This window comes from Nerophis lumbriciformis, linkage group LG01, assembly GCF_033978685.3.
Source record: "Nerophis lumbriciformis linkage group LG01, RoL_Nlum_v2.1, whole genome shotgun sequence".
Classification (NCBI taxonomy): domain Eukaryota; kingdom Metazoa; phylum Chordata; class Actinopteri; order Syngnathiformes; family Syngnathidae; genus Nerophis; species Nerophis lumbriciformis.
In genome coordinates, this window is record NC_084548.2 from 67299336 (window position 1) to 67324456 (window position 25121).

Genomic DNA, 25121 nt, shown 5'->3' on the forward strand with positions numbered 1-25121 from the left:
CTTAAATGGCTTACTTTTTTCACCTGTCAGTCAAGTATCATTGAAGGAACAATTTCTTTCTTTCTTTCATAGTTCTTTTTATTGATTTCACATTAACAACAAATTCAAACCCTCTTCATCCCCTACCCCTGCTGTCACTCAAAACAAAAACAAAAGTAAGAGTACAAAAGTACCCAGAGTAAAAAATAAAAATGTCAATACAAGGCACTTGAGACCATTGGCGTTGCTAGGCCTATTTTAGGGGGGCTCAAGCCCCCCTAAAATATTCTTAAGCCCCCCTAAATAATTTGGTGTTTTTTTTTTTTTTACAAATACATGCCGACATATTCATTATAAAGTGGCCCGAATATGAGTTTAAATAAATAATCATATAACCTGTCATTATTCACTCAGTTTCCCCTCACTTCATAGTGTAAGGTAGAGAGCCCCTTTAGTGCATCGATATCCAATCCATTCCACTTGTTCATATAGAAAATGCCGACATCACTCAAAATCCAGTCCACATTTTCTCTGCGACCTTGCTTGCGGTTCTTGGACTTGTTCATATAGAAAATGCCGACATCACTGAAAATCCAGTCCACATTTTCTCTGCGACCTTGCTTGCGGTCCTGCAGATGTACGAAGCACATTAAGTAATATTTCCAGGGCTTGAATTTACAACCATTTTAGTCACATATGTGCCCAAAATGTAATCTGTGCAACTTCAAAATATTTGGGAACAAACAATTATTGTATTGTGAGCGAAAGTGGTGGCATTAGCCTCTATGTTGTGAAGGAATAACATAGAGGCTAATGCCATGACTTTCATTGTGTTTCAGTGTATCTTGAAGGATCATGCAAGTAATTGTTTCTTGTTGATGCTGTAAACAAAATGCCACTGTGCAAACCCATGTTTGTTGTTGTACTGAACACAGATTGAAAATAAACCGACTGAAATAATAATAATAACAATGAATAATTTCTAAGTCTTTGTTAGCCGTTTGTGAGGTTTTGTGCTCGTGCGCTATGTTCGCTCACATCCTGTGCATCTCCTGGGGGCTAAGCCCCCCCTGTCCTTAAAAGCTAGTGACGCCCCTGCTTGAGACTAAGTAGTTGAAAGCTGAAACACACTGTAGAAGCAGCATGACAAGGCCTGGAACGTGGGCAGTCATATTTAGGTACATGTCTAGGGCTATTCCTGCACTTGTGTAGAGGATTGGTAAAAAAAATAAATCAAAAAAGGTCTCCACACTTTAAAAAACTTGTTTTCAGAGCCCCGTAATGTACATCTTATTTTCTCGAGCTTCAGGTTTGCTAGCACATCCCTTATCCAGTGGGAGACTGAGGGTGGGACAGCCTCCTTCCACTTCAATAATATCAGGCGGTGTGTGAGGAGGGTGGTAAAGGCAACCCCCCCCCCCCCGTACAGATAGCTCCATCCCTTCAGGAATGATTCCAAATACAGAAATTAAAAGGTTTGGATCAATTTGAATTGTTAAAATTTGGCCCGCCGTGTAATTTCACTTGGCCCTTGAGGTGATATCAAATTAAAGGGGAACATTATCACAATTTCAGAAAGGTTAAAACCATTAAAAATCCGTTCCCAGTGGCTTATTATATTTTTCGAAGTTTTTTTCAAAATTTTACCCATCACGCAATATCCCTAAAAAAAAGCTTCAAAGTGCCTGATTTTAACCACCCGTCCATTTTCCTGTGACGTCACACAGTGATGCCGATACAAACAAACATGGCGCATAGAACAGCAAGCTATAGCGACATTAGCTCGGATTCAGACTCGGATTTCAGCGGCTTAAGCGATTCAACAGATTACGCATGTATTGAAACGGATGGTTGTAGTGTGGAGGCAGGTAACGAAAACGAAATTGAAGAAGAAACTGAAGCTATTGAGCCATATCGGTTTGAACCGTATGCAAGCGAAAACGACACGACAGCCAGCGACACGGGAGAAAGCGAGGACGAATTCGGCGATCGCCTTCTAACCAACGATTGGTATGTGTTTGTTTGGCATTAAAGGAAACTAACAACTATGAACTAGGTTTACAGCATATGAAATACATTTGGCAACAACATGCACTTTGAGAGTGCAGACAGCCCAATTTTCATTAATTAATATATTCTGTAGACATACCCTCATCCGCGCTCTTTTCCTGAAAGCTGATCTGTCCAATTTTGGAGTTGATGTCAGCAGGCCAGGGAAGCTAGGGTCGATATTCTTCTCTTGATTATCTTCGGTGGCATAAGGGACGGTGTGAGCCAAGACATCCAGGGGGTTTAGCTCGCTCGTCTGCGGGAACAAACTGCCGCCATTGCTTGCCGTGCTAGCGAGGCCCTTTGTCCCTGAATTGCTCACACACTCCGGCAGATTCAATGGGGGTCTGGCGGCAGATTTCTTTTGACTTTATCGTTGGAAATGCATCTGCTTTGAGTGTCGCAGGATATCCACACATTCTTGCCATCTCTGTCGTAGCATAGCTTTCGTCGGTAAAGTGTGCGGAACAAACGTCCAATTTCTTGCCACTTTCGCATCTTTGGGCCACTGGTGCAACTTGAATCCGTCCCTGTTCGTGTTGTTACACCCTCCGACAACACACCGACGAGGCATGATGTCTCCAAGGTACGGAAAACAGTCGAAAGAAACGGAAAATAACAGAGCTGATTCGACTCTGTGTTTGAGAAAATGGCAACGTGACGTCATCGCTCCGAGAGCGAATAATAGAAAGGCGTTTAATTCGCCAAAATTCACCCATTTAGAGTTCGGAAATCGGTTAAAAAAATATATGGTCTTTGTTCTGCAACATCAAGGTATATATTGACGCTTACATAGGTCTGGTGATAATGTTCCCCTTTAACACTGAAGCTGGCCCGCCGATTATATATTGCAGCAGTGCCGCGATAACACCGCATTCACATCCACCGCTAATTCTAATACTTGCCAACCCTACCGGGAGTCTTCCAAACTTCAGCGCCACTCCCGTAAATCGTCAGGTCTGCTTTTCAGCCAGTCCAACGAGTGCTGGCCCAGTCACTAAACATGTGCGGCTTCTGCACGCACTCACAATTGAATGCAACGCATACTTCATCAACAGCGATACAGGTTACACTGAGGGTGCCAGTATAAAAAACTTTAACACTGTTAGAAATATGCGCCACACTGTGAATCCACACCAAACAAGAATGACAAGCACATTTCGGGAGAACATCCGCACCGTAACACAACATAAACACAACAGAACAAATACCCAGAATCCTTTCCAGCACTACCTCTTCCTGGACGCTACAAGGTGTGTGTGGGGGGGGTTGGTGGTAGCGGGGGTGTATTTTGTCACAATGATAGCAACAATGGAGTCCTAGAAGTGTACGCCGATCCACACACTACATTGTCTCTGTGTTCAGAAGCAACCTTATTTTGGTAAACACGGCTGCTTCCTGTCTCCAGAAGTAACGATAATATTCCTTTGTAATTAACATTGAGGCGGTCTCGTGCCGTAGAATAGAGAGGAAAATCTCACCTTTGGGACCCATCAGCAGTCCCGCACTTCCTCCACCCCCATCTTTTATCTTCCATACGTCTTTCCCTCGCATCGATTTTTCTCCTCCCGCCGACTCACTCCATTTTTTACCGGCTATATTTCTGTGCCCCTTTTTCCCGTCACCTCTCGTCTGGACGGCGGCTTCTAAACGGAAAGCGAGTATCGATCAGTGGCCCGTGACAGTTTAGGTGTGGGAGATTGATCGCCATCAGGCCTCATTGCTAATTGACATTTTCCGTAAGTGTGTGTTGTGTTCGTGGGGTGTTGTTTACCGCAGTGTTTCCATCAGCGGTTGACGTATTATCGCATACTTGTTGACATTTTATCATACGCTGATGAGCAGCGAGAAGGGAGGGGACAGTGCCGTCTCGGACCACGTGACCATTTTAAACAAAGGACCTGAACACACACACACACACACATTCTGAAATTTGCTTACTGGTGCAATGCAATATGTGCGGTATCACTTTGCAGGCCAAAGTGCAAAATGAACGTGGCTTCGTTGTGTGGCACTTTACTGACACACTTTACATCACATGCCCCCCCCAAAAGCCTCCTTTGCACCCCATCACCATGACAGACACCTTTGTCCCTCGTGGTGGGCGGTTCTCTGATGACACAAATGGGCTCAAATGTATTCATATCCATTGTTACCATATGCAGTGTGTGTGTGTGTGTGTGTGTGTGTGTATGCGCTCATCTCTTTACCGTTATCGCCGATGTGCGTCTTTGTACTCGGCGTTATGTGTCAGTCCTGAAATGACAATGACAGTTAACAGATTTTATGACTGAGACGCCCGCAGCTTTAAAACAAAAACATCAGAGACGTCACGTTCGGTGTGTGTGTGTGTGTGTGTGTGTGTTGGTATGCAAGGATGTGTGCACATTTTTTGTTTGTTGGTAATATTTCATAGGCACCTCCAGATGACGTCAAAAAATGTTGTAACTCAATCTTTCCATGGAAGATTTTTTGCATCATGTCTCATGAAAAAAGCACAACAAAAAAATCGAATTGTAAAGTAGAGCTTGGTGTAATGTACCGTAATAGTGAAATGAGGGGGGAAAGCTCCTCCCTCAATTCGAGTTTTTTGTTGCAGACGATTTTAAAAAATTGATATTTTTTTCCTTCTTGCTCCGACATACTTTTTGCTTCCGTAGCTTCCGCCCTCACCCTTACTTCCTTAGCGGAGATTGACACACATAGCAAAGAACAAGGCTAATGCGAACGAGACCGAGACGTTTGTTCTAGGGATGTCCCGAGCCGATATTTGGATCGGATCGTCTGCCGATATTTACCAAAAATTGCGTATCGGCAAGGCATGGGAAAATGCCGATCCAGATCCAGTTTAAAAAAAAAACTCCGGTCCGTGTTTTCCAACGCACCGATTTAAATAATACCTTCCACTTTTCTGCTGCTCCCTAATTTCCGTTCCGCATTTTCCAGCACACCTTCAACACACCCACAGGTCTGTGAATTCTCACGCAGTTGCTTTTAGCTGCTGGCAGTACACGACAGGCTCTTCTCACTCTTTCCTGTGTCTCCCTCTCACAGACAGCAAGTGCACCTTCTTACACACGTCACATACTGTCACGACATACGTCACATACGTATACGCCCTCTCCCAGCAGAGAGCGAGGTAGCGGCATGGCTAACGTTAGCTGTGATGCTAGCGCAGCCGTGCGAGCAACGCTCCCTCTAAGGTGCTCGCCTGTGCAATTGCGCACTGTTTAAGCGTCCTCTGCGCATAGCAAATCTATGCCACGCACAAAATCAAATAAAAAAATAAGCACATAACAATGTTCTCCCGAAATGTGTTTGTCATTCTTGTTTGGTGTGCGTTCACAGTGTGGCGCATATTTGTAACAGTGTTGAAGTTGTTTATACGGCCACCCTCAGTGTGACCTGTATGGCTGTTGACCAAGTATGCCTTGCATTCACTTGTGTGTGTGTATGTGTGAAAAGCCGTAGATATCATGTGATTGGGCCGGCACGCAAAGGCAGTGCCTTCAAGGTTTATTGGCGCTTTGTACTTCTCCCTACGTCCGTGTACCACTCCGTAAATTTTACTTTTTGAAACCGATACCGATCATTTCCGATATTCCATTTTAAAGCATTTATCGGCCAATAATATCGGCAGTCCGATATTATCGGACATCTCCAAAAGTAATAGTTTTACATGCCTTCATTCACACTGTCTATGTGGGGAAACGGGCTCCAGTTCTGTAGATGACGTCACACCAAGAGGGGGCGACGGAAGGGCGCTCCAAGTACAGTTAGTTATCTACCCAGTACCCCAAAACTCATGTATTGGTATTTATATTCGTGTGACATATTGTTCCAGCCAGTGGAACGTAACGTTGTACTCTGGCACCTCAGGTTCTGAGAAGTGACTCTGCTATTAGCTTGTAGCTCCCAGTAGTGGTGCAGTCTAGCTGCTTTGTGGCGGACTACCTCCTGCTTTTTGCGTAAGCTTAGTGGTGAAATCAGGTCGCCACCCCACCCCCTGCTGCCATCGTCCATTTGTTTTTTGTTTTACCTCACTTGTACCCCGACAGGGCAGCGTTTTCTCTCCTTGCGCCACAATAAAAAAACACCCTATTGTCTGTTTTGCGGCATTTTGCTACCTCCCTCTCCTCATGTTCGTACTTTGCTTTCATATCTGTGATCAGATTATGCGCCATATCACCGGATTAGTGTGTCTGGTGGCGTTTTTAAAAGACGTGAGGAGGATGGAGAAGGTTTGATGAGGCTTTCATGCAAATGCATGCAGCCTTCTCGTTAAAAGACGAGAGGACTAAATGACGATAAAGCGCTCGCCCCGCTTATCCCAGCCGGGCTTCATAGGCTTGGGGGTTTCTAAGCAATAGCAATGAGATAGACACCGCAGATAATAAAACAATTTGCGCAAAGTCAAAAGATGGCGATCTGCTCCTTAGGTCAGGCTTCTTTCATGTCTGGCGTTGCTTCGCTTTGTAGCAACGATTTAATCATTTAAAAAGTCCCCTGATAATGTGGAACTTGATCAAAGTTGCTGCCAAGATGGTTATTTGACCTCACAATCTTTGTCTTGAGTGACAATGGAGCGATATCAAGCAGACAAGTTAGAGTAAGATTACTTCTACTCCTGAAGGGTGAAAATGTGTCACAACGTTCACCCGTACCGGTTTGCCTGTGCTATTGCTTTTATGACAAATTCCTGGTTAAACCCCAAAATTCGACCCCTTAATGCAGGGGTCCCCAAACTTTTTGACTCCGGGGCCGCATTGGGGTAGAACAATTTGGCTGGGACCCGGGCTATATATATATATATATATATATATATATGTGTATGTGTATATATATATATATGTGTATGTGTATATATGTGTGTGTGCGTGTGTGTGTGTGTATATGTATATGTATATAAATATATGTATATGGGTTATACTTGTATAGCGCTTTTCTACCTTCAAGGTACTCAAAGTGCTTTGACACTATTTCCACATTCACCCATTCACACACACATTCACACACTGATGGCGGGAGCTGCCATGCAAGGCCTTAACCACGACCCATCAGGAGCCAGGGTGAAGTGTCTTGCTCAAGGACACAACGGACGTGACGAGGTTGGTAGAAGGTGGGGATTGAACCAGGAACCCTCAGATTGCTGGCACGGTCACTCTCGCAACATATATACGCATATATACACATGTGTGTATATATGTATATGTATATATGTGTATGTGTATATATGTGTGTGTATACATGTATATGTATATGTATGTATGTGTGTGTGTGTGTGTATATATATATATATAATATATATATATATATGTATGTATGTATGTATGTATGTATGTATGTATGTATGTGTGTGTGTTGGAAAAAAAATCACAAGACTACTTCATCTCTACAGGCCTGTTTCATGAGGGGGTTCCCTCAATCATCAGGAGATTTTAATGTGAGCATTCACATACCATGGTTTATATAGGGCACAGAGTGGGTGGGTACAGGCTGGCGTAGGGGCGTGGTGATTGGCTCATGTGTTACCTAGGAGGTGTTTCCGTCTGTGGCGGCATGCTGATACAATTTCGCTGCGCTTGTTGAGGGATGACAGGTCTGGACGGTATATAATAAACAGTTTCTCTTTCAAGCATAGGTTGCATCTTTTATTACCACTATTGTAAGGTGTGCTAGATGCAAGAATTTGCCATGTTATTGAATATTCAACATTATTGTCTTTGAGGTCCCAAATGTGTTTGCTGAGTTCTGTGGTATTCCGCAGGTTTTGGTTCCTGAAAGAAGCCTTGTGATTGTTCCATCTGGTTTTAAACTCTCCCTCGGTTATATATATATATATATATATATATATATATATATATATATATATATATATATATATATATATATATATATATATATATATATATATATATATATATATACATACATATATATTCCGCGCGCACTAATTGACTTAAAGAGCGCACTTGCGGCATGTTACGTTATCGATGGTAAAATGCATTTTTAGACAATATGATTTGCCTGAGTGGGTAGGAGATGGTTGAAAATGGACAGATTAAAAAAAAAATTTTTTTTTTAAATATTTAAAAAAAAGTTTTTTTTGTTTTTTTTTTAATTTAACTTTGCGCGTGCCCGATTTTGGACACTGGGGGGCCGTATCCGGCCCGCAGTTTGGGGACCCCTGCCTTAATGGGTCCCTGTTACACAAAATCTACTTTTCTTACTTATTGGTACCTGCTGTTGTGGAGTTGGGCTCTGCATAAATCCTGGAAATTTAAACTCAAACTATGGAGGCATTGTGGAGATATTTATTAAATAATATTGCGTTTCTTCTCACTTCCAGGAAAAAAGACGTTTGAAATTTGCCCATTTTGTGACGTTTTTGCGATTGGCGAATAATATTGCGTTTCTTCACACTTCCGGGAAAAAAGACGTTTGGAATTTGCCCATTTCGTGACGTTTTTGCGATTGGCGACGTAACCGGATGATCGATATCAATCAATCAATCAATCGTTGTTTATTTATATAGCCCTGAATCACAAGTGTTCAGATCCCACCTCAGAGTGGGGAAAAACTCAACCCAGTGGGATGACAATGAGAAACCTTGGAGAGGACCGCAGATGTGGGTGACCTCTAGGGCGACCGGTGCAATGGACGTCGAGTGGGTCTAGCATAATATTGTGAAAGTCCAGTCTATAGTAGATCTAACATAATAGTGAGAGTCCAGTCCATAGTGGATCTAACATAATAGTGAGAGTCTAGTCCATAGTGGATCTAACATAATAGTGAGAGTCCAGTCCATAGTGGATCTAACATAATAGTGAGAGTCCAGTCCATAGTGGGGCCAGCAGGTGACCAACCAGAGCGGAGACAAGTCAGCAGCGCAGAGATGTCCCCAACCAATTCACAGGCGAGCGGTCGACCCCGGGTACCGACTCTGGACAGCCAGCACTTCATCCATGGCCACCGAACCTGGGGAGCAGAGCAGAAAAGAAAAACGGCAGATCAACTGGTCTAAAAGGGGGGTCTATTTAAAGGCTAGAGTATACAAATGAGTTTTAAGAATGGACTTAAATGCTTCTACTGAGGTAGGATCTCTAACTGTTACACTACACACAGGAAAACACCCAAAGGAAAACACCCAAAAACTCAAAAAAAGTCAGGGCGTGATGTGACAGGGTGTGGTGTGACAGTACACCTACTTTGAGACAAGAGCTATATCGATGCATGCTTGGTTATGGTTTGAATTCATATCCAACAATTGCGAGAACAACTTTTTACTGCCAATATCGGCTGCTGAGTTTCATTTTTTTATGTTTTCTGCTGGTGGTGTGCCTCGGGATTTTTTTCAATGAAAAAAATGTGCCTTGGCTCAGAAAAGGTTGAAAAACACTGCTCTAGGGGTCCCTGCACCCCACTGTATGCACTTATTTAGTTTGCCTTTTCTTTGGCCCACCCCTATAATGTTAGTGTTTTTTTTCTGCCAAGAGTAAATATGGCCAAGGACACGCATTATTGTGGCTTTCCTGCACGTCGTCTTCATCACTAAAGGAAAAATCTAATCTGTCGAAGAGATTCCTCTGCCATGTTTTTATTTTGAGTCATCAGTTTGACGCGCCCCTCTGTCTCTGACTCCCTCGTCGTCATGTGACATGAGTGTGTGACTGTTATGAATTTGCTCCCTAGTTTCGATGACCCGCATCATCTTCCCTCTGATTGGCCAGTCTGTAATGTTTTGCCTTAATTTTAGCCAATTGTGACTCATCGTACGAACACCAGTCAATCTCATGGATGTTCTCCGTATGTATGGATGTTCTCATTCATCCAGGTCATTGTATTTTTTCCATATTTTTTTGGGCCTGGATTCGCAGTCCATTTTCTCTCTTGGTACATGGGTCTTCACATAGCTAAGCTACAGAAAAAGCTACTCGTAAAAAAGTAGCTGAGCTCCTGGAAAATGTAGTTAAGTTATGTAGCTTGTTACTGCCCATCACTGGTTATGACTTTGACTTTGTCTAATTCAGGGGTGCATACATTTTGGATCAATGATTTACGAATTCCTTCATTTGTTACCAGATTCGCACCTTCTTTCTCTCGTATACGACCTCTCTGCTCCGCTCGTGCTCATAGACTTAGATTGGTCAGATCTAGTCCGGCGGTTGGAACCAAAACCCCAACTGCATACTTGCCAACCTTGAGACCTCCGATTTCGGGAGGTGGGGCGTGGGGGCGTGGGGGCGTGGTCGGGGTTGGGGCGGGGCGTGGTCGGGGTGGAGCGGGGTGTGGTTGGGGGCGTGGTTAAGAGGGGAGGAGTATTCCCCAAGTCAAGTATTTCATACATATATATATATATATATATATATATATATATATATATATACATCCTGAAAATATGCAAACAAAACTGTGTTTAGATAAGTAATACTTCAAACTTGCATAAATAAATATTAAGGAATATAACATAACTTGGCTTCTGAGAGTTTCAAAATGTAATAAATAAAATGCTAAAGTTGTTGATAAACAAGCAATTATTTTAATAATTAAATATGGTCATTTTAAATGAATTATTATGATAATTTAAAATCAATAATTTCAAATATGTTTATTTTAATGTATAATTCTATGGCTGGATGCAATAAGGAGTCACGAAAAAATAAAAAATAAATACAATTAATTTTGATGTTTTTAGCAAAATATAGTAAAAATGTATTTAGTTTTTTTTTTTTTTTAATTAATAAATATATTTATTTTTAGGTAAGATGAACATAATAATACAATTTATCTCTAGTCTGGATGATTTAGTTCTTGTCACCCTGTTGTCCTCCCGTCATGAAAAAAGGCTGTCCTCACTCAGGTCCGCATGGAGCTGGAGGGGGCGTGGCTTCCAGCTCCGGCTGAAAATCGGGAGATTTTCGGAAGAATATTTGTCCCGGGAGGTTTTCGGGAGAGGCGCTGAATTTCGGAAGTCTCCCGGAAAATTCGGGAGGGTTGGCAAGTATGCCCAACTGTTTATACTCCGATTGAAGGCCCCGAAAAGACAATGATCTGGATGAATGAGAACATTCATATACTTACCAAAGTATGCACTATATTGGCTTTTTACCTATTTTTGTTGCATTACGTCATGTCATTTAAATGTCTTTAATCTAAATTGTATGATAGATCGGCACAAGATAGCCTAAGTGAGTGAAGTGAAATGGGAAAAATATATATATAAAAAAATAGTTTTAAGAAAATAAATGACAATTGGCATGTACAGATATGTATTCACTCCCTTTGCTATGAAGCCCCTTAAATGTCCTGGTGCAATCTATTACCTCCAGAAGTCACATAATTAGTTAGGGTCGGGTTATAAAGAAATATCCACACTGATGATCCCCCAGAGCAAAAAAGACATGTGGCGAACTCAAGACGTACCGTACCTTTTTATTTTTAACACTAAGTAATGGCTTCTTTCTGGAAACTCTTCCATAAAGCCCAGCTCTGTAGAGTGTACGGCTTACTGTGGTCTTATGCACAGACACTCCAGTCTTTGCTGCGGAACTCTGCAGTTACCTTAGGGTTACCTTTGTTCTCCCGGTTGCCTCTCTGATTAATGCCCTTCTTGCACGTTCTGTGAGTTTTGGTGGGCGGCCCTGTCTTGGCAGGGTTGTTGTGGTACCAATGTTCTTTCCATTTTGAAGATTATGTTCCGGGGATCTTCAAAGATGTGGATACGTTTTTATAAACACACTAGTTATGTGACTTCTGGAGTTAATGGATTGCACCAGAACATTTTGGGGCTTCATAGCAAAGGGGGTGAATACATATGCATATGACAATTTTTTAAAATGTATTTTCTGAAATTATTTATCTATTTGTATTTCACTTTACCAACTAAGAGGTAATTTTGTGCAGATCCATCACGTATAATTTAGATTTCAAAAAAATGTAACTATAGGTTGTAATGTAACAAAATAGGTAAAAAGCCAAGGGGTGAATACTTTTGCAAGGCGTTCTACGGTAAAAAGGTAAAAACTAGGGATGTCCGATAATATCGGACTGCCGATATTATCGGCCGATAAATGCTTTAAAATGTAATGTCGGAAATTATCGGTATCAGTTTCAAAAAGTAAAATGTATGAGTTTTTAAAACGCCGCTGTGTACACGGACGTAGGTAGAAGCACAGAGCGCCAATAAACCTTTAAAGGCACTTCCTTTGCGTGCCGGCCCAGTCACATAATTTCTACGGCTTTTCACACACACAAGTATAAACAACTTTAACACTGTTACAAATATGCGCCCCATTGTGAACCCACACCAAACAAGAATGACAAACACATTTCGGGAGAACGTCTGCACCGTAACACAACATAAACACAACAGAACAAATACCCAGAACCCCTTGCAGCACTAAGTCTTCCGGGACGCTACAATATACACCCCCCAACCTCCTCATGCTCTCTCAGGGAGAGCATGTCCCAAATTCCAAGCTGCTGTTTTGAGGCATGTTAAAAAAAAATAATGCACTTTGTGACTTCAATAATAAATATGGCAGTGCCATGTTGGCATTTTTTTTCCATAACTTGAGTTGATTTATTTTGGAAAACCTTGTTACATTGTTTAATGCATCCAGCGGGGCATCACAACAAAATTAGGCACAATAATGTGTTAATTCCACGACTGTATCGGTATCGGTTGATATCGGTATCGGTAATTAAGAGTTGGACAATTATCGGAATATCGGACATTGGCAAAAAAATCCATTATCGGACATCTCTAGTAAAAACCAAACACCTTTAACATTATCTTCATGTTCACAAGAAAGCATTTATCCACAGTGTCCATTAATATGACATTGAAGGTGATTAACGTGGACAAGTTGAAAAACTTATTCGGCTGTTACCATTTAGTGGTCAACTGTACGGAATATGTACTGTACTATCTACTAATAAAAGTTTCAATCAATCAATCAAGAATGGTTGAAAAAAATAGCTGCCATCAAGCAAAATGTCTGACTTAGCAACTAATCATTCGTAAATCATAAAAATCATAAAACAAGCGCATTTTCTTACATACGTCACATATGTATACGCCCTCGCGGAGCAGAGAGGTCGTATACGAGAGAAAGAAGGTGCGAATCTGGTAACAAATGAAGGAAGAATTCATTCCCAAGAAAAATAGCAGGGGGTCCATCGTCTGGCGGTGGTTTGGCTTCAAGTGGGAATATGCCGAACAGACAACCGTAATTTGTCAAGTGTGGGGCAAAAGCGTTGCTACAAAGAGTAGCATTACTGCTATGTAGCATCATTTGAAAAGTCACCCGCTAGAGAATGAAGAGTGCTTGAAACTCCGCATGTCAACATCTCCATTCGGTGTCACACCCACAAAATGCAGAGGCAACCATTTCCACATCAACACCGTATGAAAAAAATAGTCAACAACAGAAGGAGATAACGTCCGCAGGAACCTACCACATAGCGAAGGACGAACACTATTTGATTTCCTATTATGCAACTCATTTTTATTTGACAGTTATTGAAATAGCTTGTGTGACATCATGCACAAAATTGCACTTTGTTTTAAACTATTGTAGTGGCGTTCTGTACAAAAAGTGCACTTTAATTTAGTGTTGTTTTGATATGTCACCTTAGTGACATCATGCAAGTGCACTCATAGCGTGTTTTGAAATGTCTCTGATAGGGATGTCCCGATCCAGGTTTTTTTCACCTCCGATCCGATACCGATACTGACCGATACCGATACTGACCGATACTGGCCTATCCGAGCATGTATTAAACTTTAAAGTTATTTAGCCTACTTAGTTGTCAGAATCATGTTGAAAAGGGTTTTAGTACTCTTGATAACAACTAGCCAGCTGAATTAGGGGAGTTTGAATAATACACAATGGTTGGTAACAAGAAACTGACCTGTTTATTCAAGGATAAACACAAAATAGACAAAATTATACATGACAAACAGAAATGGCATCATTGAAACTAGGGCTGGGCGATATGGCCTTTTTTTAATATTGCGATATTTTAAGGCCATATTGCGATACACGATATATATCTCGATATTTTGCCTTAGCGTTGAATGAACACTTGATGCATATAATCAGAATCAGAATCAGCTTTATTGTCATTACGCAAGGTAACGAGATCACAGCAGTATGATGATTCTATGTGTTTTGATTGATTGATTGAGACTTTTATTAGTAGGTTGCACAGTGAAGTACATATTCCGTACAATTGACCACTACTAAATGGTAACACCCGAATAAGTTTTTCAACTTGTTTAAGTCGGGGCCTGATTCATGATAAAGATATATGCTATCAGATATATACTATCATCATAATACAGTCATCACACAAGATAATCACATTGAATTATTTACATTATTTATAATCCGGGGTGTGGAGGGGGCGCCGGATGTAAGTGTCAAAAAGACAGCCAAAAGAGTTTGATATGAGAATAAATCTAAAGTTAAAATATAGGGTAGAAATGCATCCATTTGCAGGAAATGTAGTCTTGATTTTCAAAATTTTCTTTCAAGGCTTGCATGTCTACATTAAAACATTCTTCTTCATACTGCATTAATATATGCTACTTTTAAACTTTCATGCAGAGAAGGAAATCACAACTAAATAGATCACTAATTTTTTCATACGGTGTTGATCTGGAAATTTTTGCCTCGGCATTTTGATGGTGTGGGCGTGTGGCACCGAATGGAGATAAGCGTCTCGACAGACGTTACAATATTTGAACAATGATGACAAACTGTTTTCTCTGTCGTGTCCGTGTGTCGAAAATTGTTATGCGCTTATTTTTTTATCTGATTTTGTGCGTGGCATATAATTGCTATGCGCACAGGCGCGCACCTTAGAGAGAACGTTGGTCACACGGCTGCGCTAGCATCACAGCTAACGTTAGCCATGCTGCTACCTCTCTGCTCGGGGAGGATGTATATGTATGTGACGTATGACGTGACAGTATGTGACGTATGACGTGACGTGTGTAAGAAGGTGCGCTCGCTGTCTGTGAGAGGGAGACACAGAAAAGAGTGAGAAGAGCCTGTCGTGTAATGCCAGCAGCTAAAAGCAACTGCGTGAGAATCCACAGACCTGTGGATGTGTTGAAGGTGTGCTGGAAAATGCGGAACGGAAATTAGGGAGCAGCAGAAAAGTGGAATGTATTATTTAAATCGGTGCGTTGGAAAACACGGACCGGAGTTTTTTTTAAACTGGATCTGGATCGGCATTTTCCCATGCCTTGCCGATACGCATTTTTTGGCAAATATCGGCGGCCGATCCGATCCAAATATCGGATCGGGACATCCCTAGTCTCTGACAATCTTGCACTTTCTGTTTTGGAATTTACATGCATGTTTGTGCCACTGCTTAATAACTGTTTAATAAATACACTTTTGGTCAATTGACTTAGTTGTAATTTTAATGTAGACATATAGAATCATCATACTGCTGTGATTATATGCATCAAGTGTTAATTCAGGGCTAAGGCAAAATATGGAGGTATATATCGTGTATCGTGACATGGCCTAAAAATATCGAGATATTAAAAAAAGGCCATATCGCCCAGCCCTAGTTCATACTAAGCTGGTACCTTGTCAGTGCTCATCAGACAAGACCCACAGTTGCAGTGTGTGTCAATCAAGTGACAAATTTTTATCGGGAAGATGGATGCTGATCAACATTTGTCTGTTACATTTTTGCTACTTGGAAAATATTTTCAGCACGATCCATATCCTCATGGCTCTATGCCAAAACTAGCTCAATATGATTATGTATGTAATTAACATAATTACAGTACCCCATGCAATTAAAATATTACATTGTTCTTTCACATAAAATACCCATGAGATGTAAATAACAGGTTAGATGCAAGCACTGCGTTTTAAAAGCAGTGCCTAAAGTCAGTGCTCAGAGTTTAAAACATCCACAAGTTCTCTTGTGCAAAGTCTGTAAGTGCAATTCACTCCAACAGAAATGGAAAGGTAATACAGTTAACCCATTCGCTCAACTTCGAGTAACTTTGTGTTTTCATCTGCTGGATTGACTGGTCATGAGACCTGTTTTGCATGTTGTTGACCATGTAAATTTACATTGAATTCAAAGACTCAAACGCCCTGAGTGTTAACATGACATGGCTTTTATCTTTGTTTGTTGGACCAGCCTGTTAATGTTTCAAAGAAAAGAACACGCAAATGGAATTCTTGTAAATAAGACATCTTCGGAGAAAAAAAAACAACATTCTTAATTTGTATTTGCTACGAGGTCAAATGTTAGCAGTACTGCTCATTTGTTCCTATATGCTCTCCAACTTCTGGGTTGCTTTCACTCATAGATGCAGGTAGCCAGTAAAACACGAGTACATGCAGTAAAACATAGTAGTACATGCAGTAGAATGTAGGAGCTCTTGCAGTAAAACATAGGAGCACATGCAGTAAAATGTAGAAGCACAGGCAGTAAAACAGGAGCACAGGTAGTAAAACAGGAGCACAGCCAGTAAAACATAGGCTCACATACAGTAAAACATGGGAGCACATGCAGTAAAAGGTAGAACAAAGCATTGTTTAACGTATTCTATATACCATTGCTACCACACCTGGCAGGTAAGGTTCCGCAATGTGGACAATATAAATTTGGCCCACGATAGAGCTTTTACTATTATCGTTATAGCGTGATAATGCATGTTGATGACACATTCTAGCTGTGTCCTGCAAGTTTGACAGCAACTAACGTCCCTCCACAGTGCAAAGCCATTTCTAAGTCAGTAATCCTTTCCTCCGTGGGCGACACAGGATAAGCTAACCGCTAATTGTAAGCCAGAGCTCTTGTTGGGCGGATCGCTACAAATATCGACAGTAGCTGTACAAAGTATAATTCTATTTGGTCGATACAGTAGTGGTTCGGTCAATATTTTTTATTGTTAAAAAATCCTTAGTTTGTTATTGTCACTGGACCCAGGGCTTAAAGGGCAAAAATGAAAGGATTTAAATCACAGCTAACAGTATGACATAATTTAAATATTAAATTTATATTTTTAAACCACCGTCTTGTGTTTCTGTTGATTATAATTGTGATCAAAAATGGAATCATTCAATAATCTTAATTTTTGTTTTGTTTATTTATTTATTTATTTTTTATAAATGTCTGTAATGATAATGTCAATGAGGGATTTCTAATCACTGCTATGATGAAATTGTTACCAATATTGATACTGTTGTTGATAATATTCATTTTTGTTTCACTACTTTTAGATGGTTCTGTGTCATGTTTGTGTGTCCTCTCAATTGTTCTGTTTATTGCCATTCTGAATGTTGCTGGGTCGGGTTTGGTTTTGGAATTGGATTGCATTATTATGGTATTGTTGTGTATTGTTTTGTTGGATCGATTAATAAAAATAAAAATAAAATAGAATCATTCAATAATCTTGAAAATTTGAAGTATTCGCATTGGTATGACCGATACTGCCCCTGTATCTACTTGGTATTGGATTGATACCCACATTTGTAGTAAATGTAAAGTATCCAAACAACAGAAGTCTTAAGTGTTTATTACATTTTAACAGAAGTGTAGATAGAGCCGTGTTACAACAGAAATTAACCAGATATCAACCGTAAATTAAAAAGTAAATTAACAGTTTTGAGAAAATAATACAACTGGACATTATTCAATATAATAATGTCACTGCTTATGTCTTCAGCCAAATTAGGAGCCTATAATAATGTTACTGCATGTCTTCAGCCAAATTAGGAGCCTTTGTAACCTGTTTTGAAATGTGTTTAAGAATGTGTTAAAAAGAGGATGTACATGTTTTTTTTGTTTTTTTTTGTTTTTTTGCGAAAGCTGCGAAGACCCTATTGCAATTGCTTCGTTTAAGATTATCCCCTCACTTTGATCACATTTTTGAGGCACTTAACAAGCATAAAGAACTCAGCAATTTTGCAAGAGCATCAGGTTCGGCGAAAAGTTATGTATTTTAGGGGTCTCAAACGAAATTTTTAAATGTACTCTCTAGCGCCCCCTTGAAAATGACAAAAAAAATTAGCCCCTGCCACCAATTGCACGTATCGACACAAAAATCGCTGGCCATGTCTATAAGGACAGGACACATGTAAAAGTGAAAAAAAAACATATTTGAACACAAACAATAAGTCAGCCATCTGGGTTTCCGTCGGCTATCTTTGGCCCAAAAAGGGGTCCTGCTTTAACGAACTCTTCCTGGAGATTTTGACCAAAGGAACCATGGTTAAAGGCCTACTGAAATGCTATTTTCTTATTTAAACGGGGATAGCAGGTCCATTCTATGTGTCATACTTGATCATTTCGCGATATTGCCATATTTTTGCTGAAAGGATTTAGTAGAGAACATCGACGATACAGTTCGCAACTTTTGGTCGCTGATAAAAAAGCCTTGCCTGTACCGGAAGTAGCAGACGAGTAGCGTGACGTCACAGGTTGTGGAGATCCTCACATCTGCACATTGTTTACAATCATGGCCACCAGCAGCGACAGCGATTCGGACCGAGAAAGCGACGATTTCCCCATTAATTTGAGCGAGGATGAAAGATTCGTGGATGAGGAAAGTGAGAGTGAAGGACTAGAGGGCAGTGGGAGCGATTCAGATAGGGAAGATCCTGTGAGAGGCGGGTGGGACCTGATATTCAGCTGGGAATGACTAAAACAGTAAATAAACACAAGACATATACAGTATATACTCCATTAGCCACAACACAACCAGGCTTATATTTAATATGCCACAAATTAATCCCGCATAACAAACACCTCCCCCCTCCCGTCCATATAACCCGCCAATACAACTCAAACACCTGCACAACACACTCAATCCCACAGCCTAAAGTACCGTTCACCTCCCCAAAGTTCATACAGCACATATATTTCCCCAAAGTCCCCAAAATTACGTACGTGACATGCACATAGCGGCACGCAGGTAGGGGCAAGCGATCAAATGTTTGGAAGCCGCAGCTGCATGCGTACTCACGGTACCGTGTCTGCGCATCCAACTCAAAGTCCTCCTGGTAAGAGTCTCTGTTGTCCCAGTTCTCCACAGGCCAATGGTAAAGCTTGACTGTCATCTTCCGGGAATGTAAACAATGAAACACCGGCTGTGTTTGTGTTGCTGCAGTCGGCCGCACTACACCGCTTCCCACCTACAGCTTTCTTCTTTGCTGTCTCCGTTGTTCATTGAACAAATTGCAAAAGATTCACCAACACAGATGTCCAGAATACTGTGGAATTTTGCGATGAAAACAGACGACTTAATAGCTGGCCACCATGCTGTCCGACGTCACGTGCTGACGTCATCATACCGAGACGTTTTCAGCAGGATATTTCGCGCAAAATTTAAAATTGCACTTTAGTAAGCTAACCCGGCCGTATTGGCATGTGTTGCAATGTTAAGATTTCATCATTGATATATAAACTATCAGACTGTGTTGGTAGTAGTAGGTTTCAGTAGGCCTTTAAAATAACAGATACTAGACTGATGGTCAATGATAAATTGCAAAGGTATTTTGCCTGTGTCATAGGATGTGGGCGTGGCAGAATTAGTTCAAATCATGATGATGACACCTTGAAGTACTGGATGGGTCAGTACCTATTAGTCCCATTTGTGGCTGGGCAGAGCCTATTCCTCGCAATCACCCTTTAAACGGTCATTACTTGACTTTAAATGACCTCCTTCCAAACTGATAAAAGGCTTAAAAGTCGGGAAGTTATCATGACGAAACATTGATATCAACGCCAATATTTCCCACTCCTGGTGGAAAATTATAACGTTAACACCTTCTTTCCACATGCTCCGAGAGTCCCGAACTTTTTGACGGTGGTCGGGGCATTAGGGAAGAACGTGAACGCATATGTCATACGTTGCCACTGACTTTGTCTGAATCCCGAGTTGCACGGGAATGTGAGGGTCCGTTTAACCCTGCTTGCAGCTTTAAAAAAGTAGAATTTTTTCCCAGAAGAGCACAACTCTTAAGGACCAATTGTGGCACATTGACAGTAAGGGTGTAACGGTACACAAAAATTTCGGTTCGGTACGTACCTCGGTTTAGAGATCACGGTTCGGTTCATTTTCGGTACAGTAAGAAAACAACAAAATATACATTTTTTGGTTATTTATTTACCAAAGTTGTAAACAATGGCTATATCCTTTAAACGTTGGGAACACTATAATAAGTCTGCCCAAAAATAGAAATAGCTCTGTGTGTGTTCCAATTCAATTATTTAGTGTCTCTGGATCTTGTTTAAATCTCAGCTCAGATAATACAGTTCTTGGAGAAAGGTTTTGGAGAGTAAAGCAGTACAGTCCATGTGCTGCGGTTAAGGGTGAAAATGTGTAGAGTGTTGGCTCGAGAGCCTCCTACCAGCCCAGAGAGAACAGGTAGTGGGGTTCTTGGCTGGAATCTCCCAAGAACGATCCTAGGACTAGATGCTTTTTTTACCTTAGCTCGCCATCATAAAGAGAAGCCTGGCCTGTGTAAGAACCAGGACCATCCTTATAAGTCAATGTGTACACAAATCAAATATCTTCATTAAATAACACTAATTGCATTATAAAGTATTCAGAACAGGTTCTAGTTTTTTCCTCAATATTGTACAATATAAATCAACATACATGTCAGAATCACAATATGCAATAAAGTGCTTAAAGGGGAACATTATCACCAGACCTATGTAAGCGTCAATATATACCTTGATGTTGCAGAAAAAAGACCATATATTTTTTTAACCGATTTCCGAACTCTAAATGGGTGAATTTTGGCTAATTAAATATTCGCTCTCGGAGCGATGACGTCACAACGTGGCGTCACATCGGGAAGCAATCCGCCATTTTCTCAAACACCGAGTCAAAACAGCTCTGTTATTTTCCATTTTTTTGACTGTTTTCCGTACCTTGGAGACATCATGCCTCGTCGGTGTGTTGTCTGAGGGTGTAACAACACGAACAGGGACTGATTCAAGTTGCACCAGTGACCCAAAGATGCGAAAGTGGCAAGAAATTGGACGTTTGTTCCGCACACTTTACCGACGAAAGCTATGCTACGACAGAGATGGCAAGAATGTGTGGATATCCTGCGACACTCAAAGCAGATGCATTTCCAACGATAAAGTCAAAGAAATCTGCCGCCAGACCCCCATTGAATCTGCCGGAGTGTGTGAGCAATTTAGGGACAAAGGACCTCGCTAGCACGGCAAGCAATGGCGGCAGTTTGTTCCCGCAGACGAGCGAGCTAAACCCCCCTGGATGTCTTGGCTCACACCGTCCCCAAGATGATCAAGAGAAGAATATCGACCCTAGCTTCCCTGGCCTGCTGACATGAGGGTATGTCTGCAGAATATATTAATTGATGAAAATTGGGCTGTCTGCACCCTCAAAGTGCATGTTGTTGCCAAATGTATTTCATATGCTGTAAACCTAGTTCATAGTTGTTAGTTTCCTTTAATGCCAAACAAACACTTACCAATTGTTGGTTAGAAGGCGATCGCCGAATTCGTCCTTGCTTTCTCCCGTGTCGCTGGCTGTCGTGTCGTTTTCGTCGTTTTCGCTTGCATACGGTTCAAACCGATGGCTCAATAGCTTCAGTTTCTTCTTCAATTTCGTTTCGCTAACTGCCTCCACACTACAACCATCCGTTTCAATACATGCGTAATCTGTTGAATCGCTTAAACCGCTGAAATCCGAATCTGAATCCGAGCTAATGTCGCTATACCTTGCTGTTTTTTCCGCCATGTTTGTTTGTGTTGGCTTCACTATGTGACGTCACAGAAAAATGGACGGGTGGTTAAAATCAGGCACTTTGAAGCTTTTTTTAGGGATATTGCGTGATGGGTAAAATTTTGAAAAAAACTTCGAAAATTATAATAAGCCACTGGGAACTGATTTTTAATGGTTTTAACAATTCTGAAATTGTGATAATGTTCCCCTTTAAATAACCATTAGCAGCATAAATATGACCTATACAATTCGGTCAGTGCACTAAACGTGCTTATAATCAAACACATTCAAAAGTACATTCAATACACAATAGTTATCATTGGTTCAAGTCATAAACCTTGTATATGGACGATTGAGAAATATGCCACAAAGACTGTTGCAATGAAACAATGACTAATATATTTTCATAAACATGGACTCACCAACTCCGCTTCTAGTCACACACAGCTTAATGACAAAAAATCCGGCGCTGGTAGTCGGCTCTATAAAGTTAACAAACATTTACTTTAGAATCCCGTCAGCACAAGAGAATAAAAACCTACCTCGAGCAGAAATACAATCTGTCTCCCCTCACGTCCTGTCTACTGGCCACTTCCTGCTACCGGCTTATAAGCACAGCTGATTGGACTGCGGCGGTCACGTGACTAGGGAGAGCTGCGCGAGTAATAGCAAGAGCCTGATAGTCTCCGCAAAAGTATGTATTTGACACCTGCGTTACACCAGCATGCCGTGTGTTGTGCCTCGGTGTGCATTGTTTACACAACATGCGGTACGCTACTTATGTCCGTCCGTGCAGTGCGCTACTTAATATGTTCGTGTGGAAACTCGTTCGAACCGAACCCCCTCGTACCGAAACGGTTCATTACAAATACACGTACCGTTACACCCTTAATTGAAAGGTTTAGTCTAGACCAGTGGTTCTTAACCTGGGTTCGATCGTACCCTAGGGTTTCGGTGAGTCGGGCTCAGGGGTTCGGCGGAGGTCGAGACACACCCGACTCATCGTGTAAATAAAAACTTCTCCCTATCGGCGTATTACGGATACGGCAACAGTCGAAGTCAGACTGATTTGCAGGTGTGTAATTTGTTGTGAGTTTATGCACTGTGTTGGTTTTGTTCTTTGAACAAGGTGATGTTCATGCACGGTTCATTTTGTGCACCAGTAATAAAACATGGTAACACTTTAGTATGGGGAACATGTTCACCATTAAAGGCCTACTGAAACCCACTACTACCGACCACGCAGTCTGATAGTTTATATATCAATGATGCAATCTTAACATTGCAACACATGCCAATACGGCCGGGTTAGCTTACTAAAGTGCAATTTTAAATTTTGCGCAAAATATCCTGTTGAAAACGTCTCGGTATGATGACGACAGCACGTGACGTCAAGGATTGTAGAGGACATTTTGGGACAGCGTGGTGGCCAGCTATTAAGTCGTCTGTTTTCATCGCAAAATTCCACAGTATTCTGGACATCTGTGTCGGTGAATCTTTTGCAATTTGTTCAATGAACAATGGAGACAGCAAAGAAGAAAGCTGTAGGTGGGAAGCGGTGTATTGCGGCAGGTGTTGTGCTGGATAACGCACCCCCGCCGCAGAATGCATCCCTTGACTGTTGTGCCGGTTTACACAGCCGGTGTTTCATTGTTTACATTCCCGGAAGATGACAGTCAAGCTTTACCATTGGCCTGTGGAGAACTGGGACAACAGAGACTCTTACCAGGAGGACTTTGAGTTGGATACACAGACACGGTACCGTGAGTACGCATGCAGCTGCGGCTTCCAAACATTCGATCGCTTGCCCGTACGTGCGTGCCGCTATGTGCATGTCACGTACGTAACTTTGGGGACTTTGGGGAAATATATGTGCTGTATGAACTTTGGGGAGGTGAACGGTACTTTGGGCTGTGGGATTGAGTGTGTTGTGCAGGTGTTTGAGTTGTATTGGCGGGTTATATGGACGGGAGGGGGGAGGTGTTTGTTATGCGGGATTAATTTGTGGCATATTAAATATAAGCCTGGTTGTGTTGTGGCTAATAGAGTATATATATGTCTTGTGTTTATTTACTGTTTTAGTCATTCCCAGCTGAATATCAGGTCCCACCCGCCTCTCACACCATCTTCCCTATCTGAATCGCTCCCACTGCCCTCTTGTCCTTCACTCTCACTTTCCTCATCCACGAATCTTTCATCCTCGCTCAAATTAATGGGGAAATTGTCGCTTTCTCGGTCCGAATCGCTCTCGCTGCTGGTGGCCATGATTGTAAACAATGTGCGGATGTGAGGAGCTCCACAACCTGTGACGTCACGCGCATATCGTCTGCTACTTCCGGTACAGGCAAGGCTTTTTTATCAGCGACCAAAAGTTGCGAACTGTATCGTCGATGTTCTCTACTAAATCCTTTCAGCAAAAATATGGCAATATCGCGAAATGATCAAGTATGACACATCGAATGGACCTGCTATCCCCGTTTAAATAAGAAAATCGCATTTCAGTAGGCCTTTAATTAGTTGCTTATTAACATGCAAATTAGTAACATATTGGCTCTTAACTAGTCATTATTAAGTACTTATTAATGCCTTATTCGGCATGGCCTTATTATAACCCTAATCATCTAACCCTAACCAAATAACTCAAAATTAAGTCTTTGTTACTTAGAATATGTTCCCCTAGTGTCCAAATAACTTTAAATTGAGTCTTTTGTTACTTAGAATATGTTCCCCATACTAAAGTGTTACCAAAAACATAAAACTTTGTCTTGAATTCTTTTCACTAAAGAAGGGTTCTGTGAATGCGCATATGAAACTGGTGGGGTTCGGTACCTCCAACAAGGTTAAGAACCACTGGTCTAGACATTGCATGATATGCTGCAATGCCTCACTGGTCTCGCTGAGACCCGAAAATGGGATTTTTTTATTTGTTGCTTTCCGAAAAATGGATTTATATCTTCTACACATGCCTGGTTATTTGCCAGTGAAAAGTAGTATTTATAAATGTTTGATTAAAAGTGGAGATGAACAAATTATTGACTCAGTGAGGTGATGGCCTGCAGGTGTTCTTCCAGAAAGATTTTGTGTGCCGTCATTCACCTCTCTGACACACACACACACACTTACACACACACACACACACACACACACACACACACACACACACACAATGAAGTCCTTGTAGCTTCCTAGTGTTGTAAATTTTGTGCGCTTATGTTGACAGAATGGGGTTTTTGCGCAGAGACATGCCCCAGAGTGGGAACAGATTGGTGTCTGAGCCTTCATGTCCTGACTCATTAATCTTCTCTTTAATTCATGGCCTCGCTGCAGGATCAACACACACACA

At 41.3% G+C, this 25121-nt stretch overlaps 1 protein-coding gene across 1 annotated transcript in view; it reads left to right on the forward strand.

Annotated features, from left to right (window-relative positions):
- The window catches only part of bcl2l1 (BCL2 like 1), a 100069-nt gene that overhangs the window by 36825 nt on the left and 38123 nt on the right, over positions 1–25121 (forward strand).